Raw genomic sequence first — 20,606 nt, 5'->3', positions numbered from 1 at the left:
TCCCTCTACTGGAGGCATTAGAATCGGAGGCTCCTGCAAATACTCTTTTATCTTTTCAAAAACTTTCTGACAATCATCATTCCAACTGACCTCTTGCTCTTTTCTCAGCATTTTGAACAATGGCTCACATGTGGCTGTAAGATTAGATATGAACCTTGAAATGTAGTTCAATCTGCCCAGGAAGCCACGAACATCTCTTTCCGTCGTCTTCGGTACCAATGTTGACGGTCTCAATCACCTCCTGATAAGGTGTAATAGCTCAGTCCTCCTGTTTCAACAACCTGGCTAACTCCTCAGGCAATTCACAATCTTCCTCAACCCCTTCTTCGGCTTGATAGATAGGATTGTCGAAGTCATACTTGGCCATAGCAGTGTCGTTAGCAGTGAGATCCGGGTGATCGTCTATGCATGATGGAGGATCATGCTTTACCTTAGAACGAGATTTTTTTTGGGGAAGAAAAACGGAAAAGATACATTGCCATTTTTATCGTAAAAGTAAAAAATAATTGAAAGAAAGAGAACACAAAATTGTTTGCGAAAGCTGTCCTTTATTGATGATGAAAATAATTGTGAAATGTAACTAAATGGATGGCCCTACAGATGAGTCATTACACCTTGGGCAAAGTGTAAGACTTTATTATGCATGTAATAAAAAGAAAACAATAAAAATTACTCTTTCAGTAGAGTAACCCGGATGACTTTTTCAGACGAGCAATTGTTGAGCTTTTCTCCCGGGACACACGGGCGAATCCAGCTATCTAAGTTAATCGCGACTTTATGAGTCGAATTTGGGGTACAAACTGCAAGTGCACAGTTCTATCGCGTAGTTTTAAAAGATATCGATCCCACAGGGACTTATGAATCGATATACCGTTATCTAAGGTTACTTCGTAAAGCTAAGGCAGGTAATACTTTGATTGTTTGGGGGAAAAGCTAAAACAAAAATAAGATCTAAAATAAATATCTAATAAGCGGATATCGGTATGTAGTTCGTCGTAATTAGGGAATCAATTCTTTGTTGGTTTCTTGGTTTTAAAATAAATCCTTTCAGTTGACACCATTGATTAAAAGTCTTATCTCAAACTCTCGCTCTGTTGAATAAACTATGATTTTATATTAACGTAGTTGTCACTTATTAGTTAAGTCAAAAACCACTTTTTGAAAACAATAGAATCCGTAGAAACTCCTTTTAAGAAAACACTAATCGTTTAAACACCCTTATCTCAAACTCTCGCTCTGTTGACTTAGGTTATATAATTAAATTCAAATGCTTAACTCTCGTCCTCACATTCAATCTTTAAAAATACTTTTTGAAAAAGATTAGAATTTAATTAACTCTAAAAATTGCTCTCGCCCTGATCTAGAATTAATGTCCAATTTACACTGTCCAGTCAAAAACTCAAACTCTCGTTCTATTGCTTTTAACTTCTTTATGTCTTTTACTTTCGTACAAAAACCTTGTTATTAAACCTGTAAATTGAGACCGTAAAAAGAGTGATTTTAATTTTAAATTAATTAAACCAATTTGGTTTTGATTCCTTCATTCCGCTTACTTTACATACCGATACCTAAATAAATTAGCCAGACATGCTAAACAGACTTAAATAATTATCATGCATAAACAGATTCATCTCAGGCAAGTAATATAAATAAACAGTAAAGTAGGGCATATATAAATTCAAACAATAATTAAAGAACCTGAGAGATTAAATAGCGGTCTTGAACACTCCACCACAAGCCGGTTGGATTTGTTCTTGAATTCTTCAATCAAACAGAAAAAATAAAAGCGAAGGAATAAAAAATTAGATTCTAACGTAAGGTTAGATCCGGTGAAAGGTACACAATAGTTTCCGGTGTAGAAACTATTGTGAGAAAAAGAATTAACTAAGTGCTGAAAAAGAAAATAGAAACTGCGAAGGAAACAATATAAAAGTTGTAAAAGTAATGCTGTAAAAATGTGCTTGTACTGCTGGAAGAGAAAAATTGCGAAAAAGAGAAAACGACGAAGAAGTGTGGAACCGAGAGCTTTCCAAAAAGCTACTATTTATACTGCTACTTTTTGTAACTGCTTCCAAGGGTTTTCCGTGTACATGGTCTTCACGTTCCAAGGGTCAAGCGTGATAGTAGCTTCAACGTGGTCTGTTGCGTTCTTGGTGCCAAAAATATAGGGGAATGGTGTGACGTCCGTCACACCATGTGTGACGCTCGTCACACAAGTGTGTAAAGCGTGACGCTCGTCACAGCCTTTGTGACGCTCGTCACAGGCACAGCGCCTGTGCTTTTTGGGCTGGGCTTTGGCTTTTGATATTTTCTTATTTTCATTCCTTTTTGCGCCTCCTTTTCTTCCTTTTTTTACTTGTGCTTCAAATAAACCACCTGAGATAAATAGAAAGAAAATACCGCGTAATATCTAATAAAATGAAATAAATTGAAGTAAATAATAATATAATTTAATTAAATTGAGTCCTAGAATGTGATACTATTTCATGTTATCTAACTCCCCCATACTTAGATCTTTGCTTGTCCTCAAGCAAAATACAGTATAGAACTTGTTTTAAAATTTTTAGCCAGATGAAATTTCAAAACACACATCAATTCGTACTAGGTTGCATGTAAACCTTGTTTAGAAGTAACTTGAGTTTAATCTTGACATCAACAACCACCGTCACAATCTCAGATAACCCCACCTTATGCAAACCAGTTCGAGTAATGCCATTATAGCTATCCTAGTTCCTTTACTCTTATTTTACCCGTTTTCATTCTAGCGAAATCACATTAAGCCCTTTATCTTTTCGCGCACATAGTGGAGTAACCGGTTAGTGATTATGATCCCCTTTTTGCTAGAAGTTCTGGTACATAAGTCGGATAACTTCGTTATTTAGTCCATTGCAAATTGCGGGGGATCGGACCGTAGTCCGCCCTACCAAGTTCAGCACCAGATACCTGCTGAACCAACTCATAATGGATCTTTCATATTATGTTTTGTATGATCTGCAACCTTTAGATTAAATGATCTGGTAAGGATCACCTAACTTAATTAGTGCATTTCCTGATATATATATATATATATATATATATATATTTTTATGTTACTTTGGGAATCATTCACTTATATTCATCGGCTCTCCACGTAGTTTGCTATTAAGATGGTGTTGACTTCTCGTATAAACTACTCGGGGTTACTATAAAACTAAAAGTTCAAGGGATTGGTATAATAGGTACTTATCCTGATCTAACATGTTGAGGTTCTTAGAGCATTGTTATGGTAATAATTTTTTTTGTCTTGATTTCACTCAAGTTTTATAAAATAAGCGACCTTTATACTTATTGGGTGTGTTGAATTTTTGTTATGGCTCATGGAAATTTTGAGGGAATAGATAATAGGAATTTTTCACACTTGGGACTTAACTTAAAATAAATCTATATTATAAGAGATATATTTTTTATTATATTTTTTATTTTATTATTTTTTTTATAAGGGAAATAATAATGAAAAGAAAGATACATACTTGAAAAAGAAAAAGGAGGATAGAAAGAACACGGTTTTCCCCCCCATACTTGAATGAAACATTGTCCCCAATGTTTTAAGGAAAAGAAATGAATTACAAAAAGAAAAAGAAATGAAATCAATGCTGCCTTCCGCCTCTTGTTCTTGGGCCTGGTGATCGTTGATGTACTTCTAAGTTGTCGAACCTGCTAAGCAGATCAGTGAACCGCTGGTCGGTTATGGCATTCCTCTCTTCCTGTTGTTGTTGCATTTGGCGCATCATTTGCATCATTTCAAGATTCTGTGCTTGCATACCATCAATAGCATCCATGATGTCGTCGTTGGTTGCAGGCCTTCTTCGTCGACGACGTCGTGAGGATGGGCCAGCTACATTATCGGAAGGGTTGAGCGGGACTGATTATTGTGCAGGAGCGTTATCACCTTGCTCCATTTCTTCGAACTCGTCGGTAGACGGGTTTGTATGTGAAGGCTCGGTAGCTTCGGGAGCATTCAGATCATAGAGGTGGTGGTTGGGATTGGTGACATCGGTTAAGGCAATGTTGGGTAGAACAACGCTTGGGACTGCCTGGTTATTCACCATAAGGTAATATTTTCCGCCTACTCTGTTCTTTATTAGGCGGCTGGACCGACAGTAGCTTATATCCATAAATAGGGGAGGTAAAGATTCTAAAGTTTGGAGTCGGTCCCCTAGGTTTAAGCCAAGTGCTATGGTGGTGATTAACCCACCAATTACAAAAGGTTGACGGCCTCTAGCACATAAGGTGCGGATATGATGAAATAGGAAGGAGGCGGCGTTTACCTTAGCATTCGGTTCGAAGACGCATTCGAGGAAGAATAGTTCCTTTGCGTTGACCTTGCTGTTGTTCGGTCTTCCAAGAACTGTGTTTTGTAGGATGCGGATAAAGTACCGGATAGTTGGGTTATGTATATGGGAAACAAGGAGCTCTTCCCAGTTGTTGGCATCTACACCGGATATTTTCCTAAAGAGGTCGAAAGCGGCAACTGTGTTCCAGTTTAGGTTTGGAGGGATTCTGGGGTAGACTTGACCTTCTATGGGGAATTGTAGCATGGTACTCAATTGGTTTTGGGATAAGGAGTACTCGGTGTTGAACATACGGAAGGTTGCGGTACCGGTTAAGAGTTCGTCTTCACCGGTGGGAGTGTTGTACGCATAGGAACTTAAAAATTCTAAGGTTAGGGATGGGTAGGTGGGTTGATTATGCGTGCATAGAAAGGTTAAACCAGCAAGGCGGAGCATCCACTCGATACCTTGAAGTAATCCTAATTGTTGTAAACAAGTTGAATCAGGATACCTGGTAGAGGTGACACCTCAGTGTTGGAAACGCTCGAATTGCTCTCTTTGATAGTTATCATCTTCAGATCGGAAGATGATGTTTCCAAAATTTTGATTTCTCGCCATACTGATGAATGAGTTGGAAGAAGTAATTAGGAAAGAAAAGAAATATATTTGATTGTATAGAATAGTTGTGATGTAGGAAGAAAGGTATGATGGGTATTTATAGGAAAAAATTTGAAGTTGGAAAGGGAGTGGTTGAAAAGTAAATAAATGTGGGTAAATGTGAATGAATGGGGAAGGTAAAAACGTGAAGAGGTGTAACGGTCGTCTCCAACGGCTTTGTAACGTTCACCTAGCCAGCAAGGTGTTACGGTCGTTATAGGGGCATGACGGGCGTCACAAGCACTTGGCGTGACGTCCGTGATAGGTTGTGTGACGCTCGTCACACAGTCTTTTTGGCAAGGTTTCTGCTAGCGTTCTTCATAATGATGTTGGTAATTTATTTTTATTATTTATTTTGTTTTGCTTCAGATTATTTTATTTTTCTATTTAAATTTCCCTACATGCTATTCTACTTTGTATAATAGTGCATAATTATATTTTTCTTTAATAAGTTATGTAGGCAGCAACACTAGAGAGCATTTTTTTGATAGATATTGCATAATTCATAATAAAATAGGATAATTCAATAGCTTCATAAAATAATCATAATGTAACATTGGGAAAAAAAAAACAAAAATGCGAAAGAGAAACAAATACGAACATAATTTGAAATAACATTAAATAATAAAACTAACTAAAACTAAATAACTAAGAAAAACAACTTCTATCCATCTGCACGATCTCTGGCCGGAGGAGCAAAGGAGTTAACACGGTTTAGCAACTCGTGAAACTGATTTGTCATGCTGTTCATGTATCCCAGAAATTCGTGTCTCATGCTAGCGAACTCTTCTCTGAGGGCGTCTTGTTCCGACATCAAAGCTTCAATGGCAGTGTTATAATCAGTTCCGGGCATATGATGTCTAAGGTCGGGTATTGCCGATTCTTCGGTCTGAACAGGTTGAGGAGGAGGATCAATATCATAATAACCAGATGGTGTCTGAGGGTCTGATTCAACATAAGGAATCTGGTCATCACAAATCTCATAGTCCTGGATGGATTCAGTGGATCTAGCAGGAGAGGGGGTTTCGTTCAGATTGTAGAGCCAGTTATTGCGGTTATGAACACTAGTCCTAGGATCGGGCATGGTGAATAGGCAAAGAACTTGGTTATTAATTATAAGCTCAAACTCGTCAGACCCTAGGTTTGCTATGAACATAGTGTTGAAGAGGAAGGGTATACTCATAGTAGTAATGCCACAAAAAGGGCTTAAGTCAAGCATAGGCTGACGTAATCCGATAGCATTACCAATCATGGTTATCAAACCGCCTATTCGAATTGGTGCTCGTTCATCTTGGATAAGGTGGTCTAAATTTGCCAACATAAAAGTGGCACCGTTTACTGGACGGTTCTGGGAAGCACAAAATATGATGAAGAGTTCATCACGTGAAACTGTGGTACTGTTTGGCTTCTTCCCAAATAAGGTGTGGGTCAGGATCTTATGGAAATAACGGAAGGCCGGATTATGTATGTTTCCAGAGAGAAACTTATGTTCCTCGGGATCGTCATTTCCAGTCAAGCTTCCCCAAAAGTGTTCAAGTTCTCTATATTCGAAAAGTTCTTCTTGGCTCACTGTGAATGTGTCAAAGGATGTAGGGAAACCTAAAAGGTTGGTAAAGTCTTGAATATTAAATTGGTACTCCATGTTAAACATTCTGAACTGGATGAAACCTCTGCTTATTCCTTTCCCATGGCTGGGTAGATAGATCAGAGAACTAAGGAATTCTAGAGTCAGTCTCCGGTAAGTGGCAAATTGTCTACGGATAGGAGCGGTTTCCCACCCAATCTGATTCAACAAATACAGGACACTTTGTCTTAGTCCAAGGGCAGTCATTGCCCAGTCATCAGCATACAGCCTAGGTAGCATCTCTCTCGTGGCTAGTTCCTCAAACTTTTGTTTCTGAGCTGTTCCTCTGAATTTGATACCCATACGATCAATTTGTCCCATCAGGTTAGTGTTAGCTAGAGAAAAGAAAAACAAGAGTTTTAGTTAGGATTTGGCCAAATGCCGAAAGAAGAAGAGAAAAGTTTTTAATAAATTAAAATAAATTAAGAAATAATACTAAATAAAAATTAAAAGAATAATTGAGGAAGAAATAGAAAATAATAATAGAAAAAAATAAAATATTTGTGGGTTGTCTCCCACTAAGCGCTTTGTTTAATGTCGCAAGCTCGACATAAAAACTATCAATTATAATCTATAAGTTCTGGAGGCATTTCGTCTAAGTGCAAGACTTGCGAATCTTCATTGTTTTCTGCATAATGATAATGTTTTAGACGTTGCCCGTTTACGGTAAATGGTTCCATAGATTTGCCTTTAATTTCTACTGCTCCACTGGGAAAAACATTGGTGATTTGAAAAGGACCTGACCATCTAGATCGTAGTTTTCCCGGGAATAACTTTAGCCTGGAGTTAAATAAAAGGACTGTATCGCCTTGTTTGAAGATTTTCCTTGATATGCGCTTGTCATGCCATTGTTTTGTTCTTTCTTTGTAGATTCTGGCATTTTCGTAAGCGTCTCTTCTGAGTTCCTCTAATTCGCTTATATCAAGGATTCTCTTTTCGCCGGCGGCTTTATAGTTTAAATTTAGATTTTTAATAGCCCAATAGGCTTTATGTTCTAATTCTACCGGGAGGTGACAGGATTTTCCATAAATGAGCTTAAATGGGGTTGTCCCTATGGGAGTTTTGTAAGCAGTTCGGTAAGCCCATAAAGCTTCTGGTAATTTCAATGACCAGTCTTTCCTTGAAGTGGCGACTGTTTTTTCTAATATTTGTTTAATCTCTCTGTTAGACACTTCCACTTGCCCACTGGTTTGAGGGTGGTAAGGTGTCGCTACTCTATGTCTTACGCCATACTTAAGCAGTAGTTTTTCCAGTACCTTGGATATGAAATGCGATCCACCATCACTGACTACTATTCTTGGGACACCAAACCTTGGAAATATTATATTCTTAAAGAGTCTAGTTACTACTCGTGTGTCGTTTGTTGGAGAAGCTATAGCTTCAATCCATTTTGATATGTAATCAACTGCCACGAGTATGTATTTGTTACCGAAAGAGGATGGAAATGGTCCCATGAAGTCTATTCCCCACACGTCGAAAATCTCTACTTCCAAAACGCCCTTTTGTGGCATCTCTTCACGTCTAGATATGTTTCCTGTGCGTTGACATCTGTCACATTTCTTAATAGCTGCATGTACATCCTTCCATATATTTGGCCAATAAAAACCGGCTTGTAGGATTTTAGAGCAGGTCTTGGATGCACTTGCATGTCCACCATAAGGAGCGGAGTGACAGTGTTGGATTATATTTTCTACCTCTTCTTCGGGTATACACCGACGGAAAATACCATCGGGGCCTCTTTTAAAAAGTAAGGGGTCATCCCAGTAATAGTGTTTTATGTCATAGAAGAATCGTTTCTTCTGTTGGTAGGATAAGGTAGGTGGAACTATTCCGGCAGCTAAATAATTGACGAGGTCAGCGTACCACGGTGTAACACATATAGCTAAGGTGGTTTCTACCTGTTTATCAGCTTTATTTTCTTCCAAAGTAGCTATAAGTTTATCGTACGAGAAATCATTGTTAATTGATGTTCTTTCCGGTTCAAGGTTCTCAAGTCTCGAGAGGTGATCTGCTACTACGTTTTCAGTTCCTTTCTTGTCTTTGATTTCCAAATCGAACTCTTGTAGCAACAGGATCCACCTTAGGAGTCTAGGTTTAGCATCCTTTTTTGTTAAGAGGTATTTGATAGCAGCGTGGTCAGTGTAGATGATTATTTTGGCTCCGACCAAGTAAGAACGAAATTTATCTAGCGCAAACACTACTGCTAGAAGTTCTTTCTCGGTTGTGGCGTAATTCATTTGTGCTTTATCTAGAGTTCTACTTGCGTAATATATAACGTGAAGCTTTTTATCCTTTCGTTGCCCTAAAACAGCACCTACAGCGTAATCACTGGCATCACACATTATTTCGAATGGTTCATTCCAATCTGGTGTCTGCATTATGGGTGCGGAGATCAGTGCTTGTTTAAGCGTTTGAAATGCTTCTAAACATCTATTATCGAATATGAATTCAGCATCTTTCATTAATAGCCCGGTTAAAGGTTTAGTTATTTTAGAGAAGTCTTTAATGAATCGTCGGTAAAAACCGGCATGTCCTAAGAAGCTTCGTACTTCTCTCATAATTTTTGGGGGTTGAAGATTTTCGATTACCTCTATTTTGGCTTTGTCTACTTCAATTCCTCTGTTCGAGATGATGTGTCCTAAAACAATTCCTTCTTGTACCATAAAGTGACATTTTTCCCAATTAAGTACTAGGTTTACTTTTACACATCGCTCTAGAACTCTTTCTAGGTTTTCAAGGCATTCTTCAAAGCTTTGTCCGCATACGGAAAAGTCATCCATAAATACTTCCATGATGTTTTCTAGAAAATCGGAGAATATTGCCATCATGCACCTTTGGAAGGTTGCAGGAGCATTACACAAGCCAAACGGCATTCGTCTATAAGCGAAGGTACCAAAAGAACACGTGAACGTTGTCTTTTCTTGGTCATCAGGGTGAATTGGTATTTGAAAGAAACCTGAGTAACCGTCTAGATAGCAGAAATGAGAATGTTTTGCTAATCGTTCTAACATCTGGTCAATGAATGGTAAAGGGAAATGATCTTTTCGGGTTGCTTTGTTTAGTTTCCTATAGTCAATGCACATTCTCCATCCCGATTCGATTCGTTTGGTTATAGTTTCTCCTTTTTCATTTTCAATGACTGTTACACCTCCCTTCTTTGGTACTACGTGTACAGGACTAACCCATTTGCTATCAGATATAGGATATATGATACCTGCCTCTAATAACTTGGTTATTTCCTTCTTCACTACCTCACTCAGGATCGGGTTTAGTCTCCTCTGGTGTTCCCTAGAAGTTTTACAGTCTTCTTCTAGCATGATGCGGTGCATACAAATAGAGGGACTTACTCCTTTAAGATCGGTGATGTTGTAACCTAGTGCGGTTGGATATTTTCTTAAGATATGCAGGAGTTTTTCTGTTTCGAGTCTTCCTAGGTCAGCATTAACTATCACTGGTCGTTCAAGTTCTAAGTCTAGGAATTCATATCTCAGATTTTTGGGAAGTGTTTTCAGGTCTAGGGTTGGTTTCTTAAGGCATTGCGTAGGGTCCGGTGTTATTGCTAAACATTGGTTAAGTTTGTCTTCTACAAGATAGTCAGATGATTTGTCTTTTTCTAACTCAGTTTCTTTTATACATTCATTGATGATATCCATGAAGTAACATGTATCTTCTATTGCAGATGCTTTCAAAAATTGGGAAAGAATGAACTCAATTTTCTCTTCTCCTACTTCAAAAGTGAGTCGTCCTCGTTTTACGTCTATGATCGCACCGGCAGTTGCTAAGAACGGTCTTCCCAGTATAATGGGTGTAACTTCATCTTCTCTAATATCCATAATTATAAAATCAGTTGGAATGTAGAATTGACCTATGCGCATTGGAACGTTTTCAAGAATTCCTACAGGATATTTGACGGAACGATCTGCTAGTTGCACAAACATTTTAGTTGGTCTTAATTCTCCCATTTCAAGTCTCTTGCATATGGTTAAAGGCATAACACTAATACCGGCTCCTAAATCGCATAAGGCTTTGTCAATGACAAATTTTCCTATGTGACAGGGTATAGAGAAACTACCTGGGTCTTTAAGTTTAGGAGGCATATTCTGGATTATAGCGCTACATTCAGCGGTGAGTGTAACTGTTTCGCTATCTTCAAGTTTCCTTTTATTAGAAAGAATTTCTTTTAAAAACTTGGCATATGAGGGCATCTGCGTAATAGCTTCTGTAAACGGAATTGTGACGTTTAATTGTTTTAGTAGGTCAACAAATTTTTTGAATTGGCCCGCATCTTTGGTTTTAATAAGCCTTTGAGGGTAAGGGATAGGTGGTTTATAAGGTGGTGGAGGTACATAAGGTTCCTTCTTTTCTACGGTTTCCTTATTACTCTCTTCCTTTTCCTTAGGTTCACTTTCCTCCTCAGTTGACTTTTTAGAGTTTTGGTTTTCTATCCTTGGGTCAGACAGTCCTTCCACTTCCGTTCCACTTCTCAGTATAATTGCATGAGCGTGGCTTCTTGGGTTAGGTTGGGGTTGGCCAGGAAATGTACCAGTTGGGGCAGCAGTAGGCGCTTGTTGTTGAGCTACTTGTGATATTTGCGTTTCCAGCATTTTGTTATGGGTAGCCAGGGCATCTACTTTACTTGCTAGTTGTTTAATTTGTTCGCCAGTGTGTACATTCTGGTTTAGGAAATCTTTATTGGTTTGCTGTTGAGAAGCTATAAAGTTTTCCATCATGATTTCCAAGTTGGATTTCCTAGGGGCATTATTGTTAGATGTAGATGGGATCGGCTTCTGATATCCCGGAGGTATAGCTGGGGCTTGATTTGGAGATTGTCCAGGTGCGTATAAAGCATTATTACTCTTATATGAAAAATTGGGATGATTCTTCCAATTTGAGTTATAGGTGTGCGAGTAGGGGCTTCCTTGAGCATAGTTTACTTGCTCCGCTTGGATTCCTGTTAGGAGTTGACAATCTGCAGGAGTGTGACCTTGGATTCCACAGACTTCGCAATTCTGAGTTATGGCTACCACGGTGGCTGGAGGTGATACATTTAAACTTTCAATTTTCTGGACCAGAGCATCCACTTTTGCATTAACATGATCAAGGTTACTTATCTCGTACATGCCAGTTTTCGTTTGAGGTTTTTCTACCATTGCTCGTTCGCTTCCCCACTGATAGTGGTTTTGAGCCATGCTTTCGATAAGTTGGTAAGCGTCAGCATAAGGTTTGTTCATCAGTGCACCACCTGCGGCGGCGTCTATTATTAACCTCGTGTTGTACAGGAGACCATTATAGAAGGTATGAATTACTAACCAGTCTTCTAAACCATGGTGTGGACAAAGTCTCATCATGTCTTTGTATCTTTCCCATGCTTCGAAAAGAGACTCGTTATCTTTCTGTTTAAATCCATTTATCTGGGCTCTTAACATAGCTGTTTTGCTTGGCAGAAAATATCGAGCAAGAAAAACTTTCTTCAACTCGTTCCATGTGGTGACTGAGTTGGAAGGAAGAGATTGAAGCCATCTTCTAGCGCTATCTCTTAACGAGAAAGGAAAAAGACGAAGTCGAATTGCCTCTGAAGTGACACCGTTAGCTTTAACAGTATCAGCGTATTGGACGAATACGGATAAATGAAGGTTTGGATCCTCGGTAGGATTTCCAGAGAATTGGTTGTGTTGCACTGCCTGCAACAGTGAAGGTTTAAGTTCGAAGTTGTTTGCTTCGATTGCGGGTGGAGCAATACTCGAATGCGGCTCATCTTGCGATGGAGCGGCGTAATCTCGAAGAGCACGAGCTGGTTCGGCCATCTCGGGTATCGAAGGGAAAATATTTTTGAAATCGGGGAGTTCAACAGGAGGGAGATTGTTTGCAGCACGATATTCCCGAATTCGTCGTAAGACTCGGAGATATAGTTCGATATCGTTGATTCGTAAGTAGAACGGCTCGCCTTGTGAGCGAGTGTGTGGCATACAAATCAACGAAAGAAAGAAAATAAAAGAAAAACCTTAGTCTCTACAGCGTAACAGAAGAGTTGCGATATCGACTAAATAAAAGTCCCCGGCAACGGCGCCAAAAACTTAATCGCGACTTTATGAGTCGAATTTGGGGTACAAACTGCAAGTGCACAGTTCTATCGCGTAGTTTTAAAAGATATCGATCCCACAGGGACTTATGAATCGATATACCGTTATCTAAGGTTACTTCGTAAAGCTAAGGCAGGTAATACTTTGATTGTTTGGGGGAAAAGCTAAAACTAAAATAAGATCTAAAATAAATATCTAATAAGCGGATATCTGTATGTAGTTCGTCGTAATTAGGGAATCAATTCTTTGTTGGTTTCTTGGTTTTAAAATAAATCCTTTCAGTTGACACTATTGATTAAAAGTCTTATCTCAAACTCTCGCTCTGTTGAATAAACTATGATTTTATATTAACGTAGCTGTCACTTATTAGTTAAGTCAAAAACCACTTTTTGAAAACAATAGAATCCGTAGAAACTCCTTTTAAGAAAACACTAATCGTTTAAACACCCTTATCTCAAACTCTCGCTCTGTTGACTTAGGTTATATAATTAAATTCAAATGCTTAACTCTCGTCCTCACATTCAATCTTTAAAAATACTTTTTGAAAAGATTAGAATTTAATTAACTCTAAAAAATTGCTCTCGCCCTGATCTAGAATTAATGTCCAATTTACACTGTCCAGTCAAAAACTCAAACTCTCGTTCTATTGCTTTTAACTTCTTTATGTCTTTTACTTTCGTACAAAAACCTTGTTATTAAACCTGTAAATTGAGACCGTAAAAAGAGTGATTTTAATTTTAAATTAATTAAACCAATTTGGTTTTGATTCCTTCATTCCGCTTACTTTACATACCGATACCTAAATAAATTAGCCAGACATGCTAAACAGACTTAAATAATTATCATGCATAAACAGATTCATCTCAGGCAAGTAATATAAATAAATAGTAAAGCAGGGCATATATAAATTCAAACAATAATTAAAGAACCTGAGAGATTAAATAGCGGTCTTGAACACTCCACCACAGGCCGGTTGGATTTGTTCTTGAATTCTTCAATCAAACAGAAAAAATAAAAGCGAAGGAATAAAAAACTAGATTCTAACGTAAGGTTAGATCCGGTGAAAGGTACACAATAGTTTCCGGTGTAGAAACTATTGTGCGAAAAAGAATTAACTAAGTGCTGAAAAAGAAAATAGAAAATGCGAAGGAAACAATATAAAAGTTGTAAAAGTAATGCTGTAAAAATGTGCTTGTACTGCTGGAAGAGAAAAATTGCGAAAAAGAGAAAACGGCGAAGAAGTGTGGAACCGAGAGCTTTCCAAAAAGCTACTATTTATACTGCTACTTTTTGTAACTGCTTCCAAGGGTTTTTCGTGTACATGGTCTTCACGTTCCAAGGGTCAAGCGTGAAAGTAGCTTCAACGTGGTTTGTTGCGTTCCTGGTGCCAAAAATATAGGGGAATGGTGTGACGCCCGTCACACCATCTGTGACGCCCGTCACACCATCTGTGACGCTAGTCACACAAGTGTGTAAAGCGTGACGCTCGTCACAGGCACAACGCCTGTGCTTTTTGGGCTGGGCTTTGGCTTTTGATATTTGCTTATTTTCATTCCTTTTTGCACCTCCTTTTCTTCCTTTTTTTACTTGTGCTTCAAATAAACCACCTGGGATAAATAGAAAGAAAATACCGCGTAATATCTAATAAAATGAAATAAATTAAAGTAAATAATAATATAATTTTAATTAAATTGAGTCCTAGAATGTGATACTATTTCATGTTATCATAAGTCACAGTCGCTGTCAGCCTTGTCTTCATCTGCAACATTGACGACGTGGGGAGAAACCAAATCCCCGCTGGAGAAAGTACCGGCTTCATTCTTCTGAGATTCCGGAGTATACCCCAATCCAAACTTGTCTTCTTTGATGACTGGCTCCACAAATTCGCCCCAGCCTTGGGCATTACCAGTTTTAACCACTTCGACAGCCTACTTGTATGAAGAGATAGAAGTCCCGACCTCCTCGGACTTAGGTGAAAAGACAGCTTCGGGCGCAACCTCACTGATGTTTATGGCTTCGAAGCCCTGACACAGCATCTCATGCATCTCGCCATCCATCTCCACATACTTAAATGTAGACAGGTGGCTAACAAAAATATCCTCTTCACCACAGATAGTGACGACCTGACCTTCTAATTCATATTTGAGCTTCTGGTGGAGGGTAGAAGTAACAGCACCGGCAACATGAATCCAGGGCCGACCTAGCAGACAACTATAGGCAGGCTGGATATCCATCACGTAAAAGGCGCTCTTGAACACCTGCGGTCCAATCTTAACTGGCAACTCAACTTCGCCAAAGACAGATCTCTTAGAGCCATCAAAAGCCCTCACAACTAAGTTACTTGGCTTCAGGATGATGCCACCGCAATCCAACTTTATTAAGGCTTTCTTTGGAAGAACATTCAGAGAAGAGCTTGTATCAACCAAAACATGGGAAAGCACCACCCCTTTGCATTCCATTGTGATATGCAAGGCTTTGTTGTGATTCCTTCCCTCAGATGTCAGGTCATAGTCGGTGAAACCTAGCCCATGGCTAGCGTTTACATTTGAAACTACCGACTCCAGCTGGTTAACAGTTATCTCTGGTGGAACATAGGTCATATTCAGTACTTTCAACAAGGCTGCTCTATGAGCCTCATAGCACATCAATAGTGAGAGAATGGAGATCTTTGAGGGTGTCTGATTTAGCTGGTCGACTACCTTGTAGTCACTTTTCTTGATAATCCTCATAAACTCGTCCACTTCCTTCTCGAATGCGGTCTTAGGAGGAGTTTCCTCAGTAGTAACCTCCTCGGTGGCTACCTGTTTTCCTTTAGCCTTGGCAGCTGCCTCAGCTTCGGTATTCGTGCGCAATGTTGATGGTGCAAATAGGCGTCCACTGCGAGTGAAGCCACCAACCCCTCCAACATTGTCTACAGCGGAGCTACCAATGTCAATGTCTTCATCGTTAACTTTCCACCCCTGGCAGTAGATATCAGCCCCATAGTGCCACAGGATAGCACTGTCTTTCTCATACGGAACAGGTCCTGGTATCATGATGGTGACCGGACTAACCAAAGCCGGTTGAGGGCTGTCAGAGTAAATTGTAATTGGTGCTGGACTTTTGATGTTCACCGTTGCTGGTTCTGGACTTTTGATGGCCACTTGATCTTGATAATAATTAGGGCGTCCTCTGCCCCTGCCTCTGCCGGCATACACAACGCTTGTCTCGCCTTCTCTTCTTCGCTGACCGTTACCAGCAAACGGTTTCTTGGAACCTGATGAGCTGGAAGCACTGTTGTCTTGAATTCGGCCCATCTTCAACAGACTCTCGATTCTTTCTCCAGCAATTACTATCTCTGCAAAGCTGATTGACGGGCAAGCAGTCAACCTCTCGATATAATTGCCTTGAAGAGTGTTCATGAACATGTCCGCCATCTCCCTTTCAGACATAGGGGGTTGGACAGGCGCAACAATCTGTCTCCAACGCTGAGCATATTCTCTAAAGGTCTCCTTGGCAGTCTGAGACATTCCTTGCAACAAGGTCCGATTCGGAGCCAAGTCCAAGTTGTATTGATATTGCTTGACAAAAGCCTCTGCCAAGTCTTTCCAGTTCTTGATGGTAGTACGAGACAAATGAGAGTACCATTTACGAGAAGCTCCAATTAGACTGTCTTCAAAATAGTACATCCACAGCTTTTCATCTTCAGTGTGAGCTCCCAACCTTCCCAGATAAGATTGAAGATGAGTGCGTGGGCAAGAAGCCCCATTGCATTTCTCAAAAGTAGGGGGTTTGAACTTGTGAGGGATCCTTACTCCCTGAACCAGACCAAGATTTGTGACATCAAAACCTAAGGAATTTTGAGACTCCAAAGATTTGAGCTTCTCAGCAAGCTCATCCATACGGCGAGTGGTCTCGTGAGCTTCGTCGTGCACAGAGAATTGATCATACTGATAATCTTCAGTAACGGGGCGCCCGTTAATCCGAATTCCTTGATTCACATTGTACCTTCCGCCAATACCATTTCCGACATTCCCCGTGTTGCCAACATCACCCGGGTTTCCATCAGCATTTGCGTTACCCGCGTTACCAGTATTCACAGGGTTATCAACGTTCCCAGGGTTACCAGGGTTCCCCTCAGCATTTGGTATCTCCACCTCTGGATCGGGCCTCGGTTGCTCAACCAATTCCCTCAGCTTTTCCTGGCCTTCTGCCATACCAGTCATCAGTGTCATGAACTGATCCATCCTTTCACGCATATCAGCCAGCTCTTTCTGTACCTGGTCCATCGCTAGTTGCAGACGATTTTCCTTTGTCGGGTACCTGTGGACTCGCTTGGGACCAATAATGCTTGAAACAGGGAACAAACTTTAGACACTGCGGTGACACCTGCAAAACAAACAAGGGTTAATATGCATGGTATGCGATGCGCTGCTTATTCAATTTTAAGGCACCCCCCTTTTGGAAGGGAATACCTTGCAAATGAATAAGCATGAGATATTGGATGCAAATATGCAGATGATGTTATGCAATGCAATGGCATGTCAATCAGGATCGCCGTATCTGCTTGAACATCTGTCAGGTTGCATTGCCGGAAGAGAAACCCACTGAAGAATATAATACAAGATCAAAACTCTGCTCCAGAAAACCGGGTTGGTTGGAGGTTAAAGTTTCCTGCATTTAGCCCGCCCCTCACTGGTTGGTTCTAAGAACAGAAGTTTATCATCTTTGGCCCTTCGGTCGAGAATAATACGTTTACCACTGAAGGTTTGGTATTATTACGGGATAAAAAACCTCCACTGACTCCCCTCAACAGGACATCCTAAAGAAAGTTCCCAGTCTCGGGGTCCTCGGATTGATCGGCGAGAATGCGCCCACCAGAGCTAACATAATCGCGTCTCGGAGGAGAGGCCTCGACTGAGTTCTCGGGAAATGGTCACCAGAGTCGACGATTTCTAGAGGAGCATCATGCCGTTACGGAACACCCGTAGGACAAAATACATCCAAAAGAAACCTCGTCTGGATATGGTTTTTCATGAACGACTTAACGTAGCAACATGCCACGCAAGCCTCATGACTATCCACTCTAAAACCTGTGTGTACACTCAAGCCTGGGTAATGGGCTTATCTCTCATAGAACATCCCATCCCAACAAACAGAACCAGCAGATATAGCAATCATATGTACACAAGTGCAATAAGATAAAGCACATAAATGCTGAAAGTAAATAACTGCACAAAAGCATGAACACCCAATAAACAAACAACCTACAAAAGCTAGGAGGGACTCGCATAGGGAAACAGGGTCCCCAGCAGATTCGCCAGCTGTCGCAACCTACCTGCGAAAAAGAAAAGACAGAAGAGTCGCCACCGTGCGTTATTTATCCCAAAGGAGGGAAAGGAAACGCTCGAAGTAAACCTGGAAAAAGGAAAGGAAAAGACAAGGTCTCGCAACCAAATCTTGGGTTCGGGAGTCGATTATGCGAAGGGAAGGTATTAGCACCCCTACGCATCCGTAGTACTCTACGGGATCCACTCTTGTAGTTCTTGTCTAAAGGGTGTGGGTCTATCTAATGTACTATTTACTAAAAAAACGGTCAAACGGAAATGACTCGCACGGATGTCGTATCCACTGCATACGTATCTCATCTGAATATGAGAATCAGAGTCTTCGTAGCTCGGCTACCTATGGGTTAGGAGGGAGTGTGTGCTCGCTAAGACGCCGCGTCTTATGCCTACGTATCTCATCTGGAATGAGAATCAAAGCAAGCCGTAGTTCGGCTAACTACGGGGTAAGGGTTGTGTTTTTGGGGTGAACGACGTTACTACGCAATCTACCGGATGCTCGACCTTTGGAGACTTACTCGCCTGTAGTAGAAGGAGTAAATGTGTTCTTAGGAGAAGAAAAATCAATGAGTTATTGGTGTTTAGGAACGCTCATGCAAAAGGGGTAATGAGGATAAGACCTCATAGCTCTTAACCCTGGACAGGGTGAGCTCATGACAAAAAGTGGGGTTTCAGAAAGGTGGAACCCTCTCCACTGACTGACCGGACAAAAGATCTGGGGTTTTTGTTCTAAAGCATCGACACGTAGTGTGATCTTAAAGAACGACGCACTGAATAACAGGGCATTAATTATTGATCCCTTTTATCTTTCAATTGCCTCTCCATGGAGGTCTTTAGGATAAAAGTAGTAAAATGCGGGAAAGATAAAGGGGGTTAAGAGATCTACCACACGGATAAAGATCCGAAGCAACAGCAAATGAAGAGGTAAGAAACCCAGAGATCTCTCAAGCTAGCACCATCAAAGAAAGCGAGTCAGTACAGGTAATCGGAATAAACCTCCAGGTGGTATCCCACAAATAAAGTGGAACACCAGGCAAGCCATCTCTGCAAGAGTCACATGAGCCCTCACAAAACAAAACTCAACAAACAAGTTAGAGAAACAAGATATGGTAATCAAGAGTTGCCCCCAAATCAAAATGTGACCACATGAATCATGCCATTAAAATTCACAAAAAGCTCACAAAAAGCAACCAAGGGTAGGAGGCCTAAACCTCTTGTCAAACACATGCATCAAAAGGGTATCAAATTCACCCATAATACCTCATACATTCAGAGCATTCAAATTAAAAGCATAAAGTAATGGGAATAAGGCAAACCTGACTGGAAAGATCGAATGAAATTGAATTGCCCGGTTGGGTTTGCAAAGCAATCTGAGGGTTTATATGAGATGGAATTGGTTCTTTGCAGATGAGTTCCCTTCAGTCTCTGGAGGTTGCTCTGAACTCTGTTAGCTTTTATCTCACTATCTTTTTCCCAGCCAGGATAATAGGAATAGAATGCCCTTTTGTTTCACTGAAACTCTGAATTTATAACCTGATTTTTGTGGACCTGTGGGCTCAGATGAGAGAGGCCCAAGTCCAAAATTTTTCTTTTATTTTTTTATTTTTTTTATTATTAACGCGTGGGCTTCGCCTAGCGAGCATGACAGTTCAAGAAATTCCTCTGAGCGTAGGTGATTCTGGTGGCTTTATTTGGGACTCGCTAGACGACCCATTCTGCTCGCCTAGCGAGCATGACAACTCATGAACAAACTCTTGCTCCTTCAAGATTAACGTTTTGACTGACGAATAGACCCCATTTGAACCTGTTGGAAGTAACTTAAGTCTTTCCCTTGTGTTGACTGATCGTCTAAATAGAACCCACAAAGTGTCCTGGATGATGTTCAAGCTTCTTGGAGCTAATCCCGATTGACATGATGAAATGCAATGTATCTAATTTTGATTGATAATGATGAAATGCAATGTGAAATGTTAAATGACCTAAAAATTAATGCATGAATGAGGAGGGCAAATTTTGGGGTGTTACAATGTTATAAGCATAAAAGAGTGACATTGACATTTATGGGAAGTCTTTGAAAAAGGATAAAAGAACAACATACAATTAGAAAGTCCTACCAAACCAAACTAAGTATTTCTAGTTACCTTTGGATGATACCAACAAGTTAAAGTCACTTACTTTCTATGAATGCATTATCTGCAAACTTGTTTCTTCAAAAGTATCCATAGCATATTTCCCCGGAGAAATTACCATATCATCTTTAGATTGGACTACCTCAATACCCAAAAAATATAGGAGTTTACCAAGGTCTTTCGTCTGAAATTTATTCGATATATGTTATTCTCAAAATAATCTTTAGCTAGTGATGTTGGTTTGCTCACACTCTTGGGGTTGAGAACCTTCCTAAGTTTGAACACCACCTCCAAAGATGTACCAATTGTATGCCCTGCAGCATCAACACCTTCATTTGTAACCTCAACGGCTGGCTATCCCTATCAAATATGACCAAAAGAAACAGTGAAATCAAAACACAACCCTTACCAGTATAATATAAAAAAGAAAATGCGAGAAACTACCCAATATTTGTTGTGGATTTGTGCAGTATTTACTACTT

General features: G+C 40.0%; 1 long non-coding RNA gene and 1 other non-coding gene across 5 annotated transcripts in view; one reads left to right on the top strand and one right to left on the bottom strand.

The window, feature by feature from the left end:
- The window catches only part of LOC127106046 (uncharacterized), a 145,521-nt gene that overhangs the window by 33,818 nt on the left and 91,097 nt on the right, over window positions 1-20,606 (bottom strand). The gene's annotated exons all lie outside the window — the stretch shown is intronic.
- Window positions 11,911-12,017, top strand: LOC127108624 (small nucleolar RNA R71). Its single transcript, XR_007796150.1, has one exon. It is a non-coding gene; the product is annotated as a small nucleolar RNA R71 (small nucleolar RNA).

This window comes from Lathyrus oleraceus, chromosome 7, assembly GCF_024323335.1.
Source record: "Lathyrus oleraceus cultivar Zhongwan6 chromosome 7, CAAS_Psat_ZW6_1.0, whole genome shotgun sequence".
Classification (NCBI taxonomy): domain Eukaryota; kingdom Viridiplantae; phylum Streptophyta; class Magnoliopsida; order Fabales; family Fabaceae; genus Lathyrus; species Lathyrus oleraceus.
This window is presented reverse-complemented; position numbering and strand designations above follow the sequence as displayed.